This window comes from Psammomys obesus, unplaced genomic scaffold, assembly GCF_907164565.1.
Source record: "Psammomys obesus unplaced genomic scaffold, mPsaObe1.curated_primary_1811, whole genome shotgun sequence".
Taxonomy (NCBI): domain Eukaryota; kingdom Metazoa; phylum Chordata; class Mammalia; order Rodentia; family Muridae; genus Psammomys; species Psammomys obesus.
This window is the reverse complement of record NW_026596433.1, coordinates 4,805,015-4,809,815: the sequence shown is the minus strand read 5'-3', so window position 1 is coordinate 4,809,815 and position 4,801 is coordinate 4,805,015. Positions and strand designations below refer to the sequence as shown.

Here is a 4,801-nt window from a genome sequence, read left to right as displayed (position 1 = left end):
GACTCCTAGCAGGGGGAGTAAGGGTGTCTCTGACTTTTTTGCCTGCTCTTGAGATCATTTTTCTCCTACTGGGTTGCCTGGTCCATCCTTGATATGAGCATTTGTTCCTGATCTTATTCTCACTTGTTATGCCATGTTCGGTTGATATCCCTGAGAGACCTGCTCTTTTCTGAAGAAAAATAGAGGAGTGGAGCTGGGGAGAGAAGAAGTGGGAGAAGGGCTAAAAGAACTGGAACAAAGGAGGGTATGATCAGGATGTATTGTGTGAGAAAAAAAAAACAAATAAAAAGAATGGACACAAAATAAAGTAAAATACTTTTTTTAGTAGGGAGACCACGCTAATGCTAGTGGATTAAGATTTTCTGGATTTGTTCTGCCTGAAAAAATCACAAAGTTTCCTAGGTCAGCCTTACATGTCTGATACAAGATGGAAAGTTTCGCGTATTAATTTTTCCAAGATTTTCCATATCCATTATATATCTCTGTTCAAACATACAATAAAAGAGCTATTTCTTATTTACTCACATGATCTACAGTTCTGTTCATTTCTCATTACCTTTTTTCTTGTTTACTTATAACCTCTAAAAATTTGTAGTTCTTCTTAACCTTTCTTCTGCTATTCAGTGCAGCTTGTGAGTTTTGTAATTGTATATTTTAATTATAATTTACGGTCATTGCTTTTTTTTCTTTTATTTGTTAACTTTGTTAATGTTATGCTACCAATATTTAAGTGATTTTTCATGAGAACGTTGTAAAATGACTACTTTAAAATTGTGTTTCCAGAAATTTCAATACCTGTGTTACTTTCAGTTTAAATCTTTCTAAATTTGAATCTCAAGTATCTGCAGAGGCTTATATGTTAAAGAATTGGTCCCAGAGTGAGACAACAGAAATGTAGGGAAACCCTGGAGAAGAAGTAGATGGGATGTCTTTAGGACAAGATGTCTCTAGGGCAAGGCTTGAAAACATATGGTGCCTGCCTTCTTAGTTTTGGAATTTTTCTTTCCTGTAGTAACGAGTTCTTTTGTCCCAGTGTGTGCTCCTGTTGTAATGTGATGTCTCCACAGAGGTCCAAGCTCATGGTGCTAGTCAATAATGGACTCTAACATCTCATACTGTGCGCCATACAAACTTTCTTGTTTATATGTTAATTATCTCTCTTATCTCATTATATTGATAGAAAGCTGTCTGAAATACACTTACTGATGAACATTTCTCCATGAGCTTATGGGTGACTGGTTCTAATACCAGATGACTTTTGGATAATATGTTAGGCATTGTCAGAATTATAGTTTGCTATTTAATCACTATAAACATTACTTAGGTTTGGTTTGGGCAGACAAATGACTCAGACAGTGTAGGCCAGTTAGCTCTCTTGCCCTCTTCCCTATTATGATGGCAGCATCAGATCTTTGTGCTGCTTCTTGGATCTCTTTGGCATGTCCATCAGTCAAGGCAGACTCTGACCAGGGAAGCCCGGCCACTGTTCTTGCTACTTCCGTCCCAGTGCCTTACTATTTCATTTCCATCAAATAGAAGAGTTTGAGTGTCACGAAATTGTCATGGGGTGATTTGTCTAAGCTCTTTGCTCTTTGTTTTCTTTTAGTTTCTGACTCTCAAAGACTTCCTGTTTACTTAGCTAGAAATTTACAATTTACTTAATTTAATATTGGTATGTATCTTTGTTAAAAGGAAAGAAAGGGGGAATAAAAGTAACAGCATTCCCAAATCAGGAAGAAATTTTCCCAAGCACAGAACTATGGGATTCTACAGGTACTAGCCATCTTTAGATTTGCTATTTAATATTCAGTACCTGTAGAGCCCAGGAAATTAGAAAAAAAATAGCTTTTTTAAATTTAACTTTCATTAATTACACTTTATTCATTTTGTATCCCCCCATAAGCCCCTCCCTCCTCCCCTCCCAGTCCCACCCCCCCCTTTCTGCATGCATGCCCCTCCCCAAGTCTACTGATAGGGAAGGTTCTGCTCTCCTTCTTTCTGATCTTAGTCTATCAGTTCTCATCAGAAGTGGCTGCATTGTCAGGCTTCTAGGTTATGTCCACGAATAGTCCTTGGTTGGAGTATGAGTCTCTGGGAAGTTCCCTGTGTTCAAATTTTCTTGTTCTGTTGCTCTCCTTGTGGAGTTCCTGTCCTCTCCAGCTCTTGCTATTTCCCACTTCTTACATAAAATTCCATTCACTCTGACCATCAGTTGGCCATCAGGCTCAGCATCTGCTTTGACAGTCTGCAGGGCAGAGGCTTTCAGAGGCCCTCTGTGGCAGGTTTCAAGGTTGTTTCCTGTTTTCTTCTTCTGGCTTTCAGAGGCCCTCTGTAGCAGGTTCCTAGGTTGTTTCCTATTTTCTTCTTCTTCTGATGTCCATCCTCTTTGCCTTTCAGGATGGGGATTGAACATTTTAGTTAGGCTCCTCTCTTTTTCTTAGTTTGTTTAGATGTATGGATTTTAGTGAAAAATAGCTTTTGATGAAGAGGCTGAAGAAACCCCTACGGTGGGGAGGAGACATAGAAGAATACAAGTGATGGGAACAAAGAAGGAAATAAATTATCTTCTATGACCAAGAAGAAAAAGAATATTGGAGGATTTCTGCAATCTCTCATGAAGAATTATGTATTTGTCTCTGTTGTTCACCAAACAGAAATATATGGCACTTCCTAAAACCATGAGTGTTAAGAGTGAACCACTCCCAAGCTGTTGGGGTGGTGCCTTCGGCTAATAACACCAAATGAGAAATAAATGATTAACTCACATTGTATCTTCAATTGTACAGTCCCTCTGTAACTGTCTAGTTATCATCTCCCCATCACTATGTTATGTATTCAATTTTTACTTGAGGGTTAATTCAGTTGGAGAGAATGAAATGTGCATGTAAATAAATAAATAGTTTCAGATGCACTACTTGTTATTATGAAACTAAGGCAAGCAGCCACTATAACTATAAATGTGTGTAAATAATAGGGTATAAGACAACAGAAAAATGATTTGTGACCAATGACATAATTTTTCTTCATGGTGGTTGGGAATTTATAAACAAACAAAACCTTGCAATAGAGACATTGCAGGGGTGGCTGCTGAGTCGCCTGTGGGTCAGGAGGTGGCAGAGAGCAGGCAGGCTGAGACTATGCTCAGTCTTCTGACCTGTGAACATTTGAATAATCAGTAGCCTAACATTCCCTGAAGAAAGCACGCCAGTCTGGTTTCAGCGGCTGCTGACAGGGGACTACCTTGACACCATCACCAGTCCAGCACAGACAGTCTCCAGGAAGGGGAGCACGCCAGAGACTGGAAGACAGTCCACCTGGGACAGCAGGCCCCGGGCAGGACAGACGGCTCTCACAAGGAGGCACTCGGGTGGGCAGGGTGAAGAGTGAGCCTGAGATGATCACCAGACTGGAGCCATGAGGTCGAGACAGGGACCTAGCCCGAGAGGACCACCTGTCTGGCACTACACAGGCCTGGGGGGGGGGGGGCAGACCATGCCTGAGATGACCTCTGCCCTGCACCATAATGCACGAGTATGGCATAGCACTCCTGAAACCACTCCTGAGATGACCCCAGACACTCAGGGACCCCTGGAGCCTCTAAGAAGAACATCAAGAGGTGGAAAAATAAAAGAGAAAGAGAACCAAAAGGATGTGGGCACACTGAAGAGAAGCAGAACTAGAGAGCACCCCGGGGTGTGAGTAACCAGTAAAGCCACCTAGCACGGGGAAGTCCCGGCTCCACACCTCACTTGGTCATCATGGAAGAGCAAGAAAGCAGGAGAAACCCTGGCCCTAGACAGCTGCAGTACTTGGGAGAGCATGCCCACACACTGTGGAGTTGCAGATTAGATGGCCCGGAGAATACAAACATAGCACAGCTGGCCCTACAGCTCATTTTCCTTGCATGAAGGAGGCAGTCCTACAGATTGAAAACTACAGGATCTCCATGACACAGGGCAGTGACAGGATATCTGAGAGGAGTCCCAGCAAGGATCCACCACTGACGGAGTAGCAGAAGCCAGAGGCTTCATACCAGACCAATAAGACATTGCACTGAACATTTGTAAGCAAAGAAGTGAGGGCAAAAGGATATTCTGTGGAACACACTGTGACACACTACAGCTTCCAAAATGAGACATTTTTTTTTCTTTGGGGGTATTGCAAGGATGGAGGGCAGATATGAAGTGGTGGGGAGATGACCGAGACTAGGATACATGATATGAAATTCATACACACACACACACACACACACACACACATACACACACACACACACACCAAAAAAAAAAATCAAAAAACAATACACAGTTTTAAAAATACTAATATCATATTTTGGATTATGATATATTAAAATATGTGTACTTTGTTTAAACACTTGCACTTTCAAAATCAGCTTAACATGCTACATTAGCCAACATAATTAAAGAAAAAGAAGAAATGACAAATGATAGGCACAGAAACAATTATTAAAACAAAGAGTATGCAAATGTTTCTTAAAATCACAAGCAGTAATGACTGTTTGAATGATGATCCAAGCATTTATTGTAAAATATGAGAATGTATTAAAAATAAAAGAAAGTATGGAAATAATGGAATTTATTAGCATTGATAATGTTTCATATGTATCAATACTACTTGTATACCTTTAATCTTTGGAAATACAAGTGTAAGCATTTTAATAACAGAATATATGTGCTTTTCATTGATTTACTTCATTTATTCTGGAAAAACTAGCAGTCATTATCTATTTGCTAATAGATAGAAGAGACTTAAATACTTTTTCCTAAATAAGCGAAATCAA

General features: G+C 40.2%; 1 non-coding gene across 1 annotated transcript; it reads left to right on the top strand.

Annotated features, from left to right (window-relative positions):
- Positions 1-3,057: 3,057 nt before the first annotated feature.
- On the top strand, positions 3,058-3,188 carry LOC129669614 (small nucleolar RNA SNORA17). The gene has a single exon (XR_008719049.1). It is a non-coding gene; the product is annotated as a small nucleolar RNA SNORA17 (small nucleolar RNA).
- Positions 3,189-4,801: the final 1,613 nt, after the last annotated feature.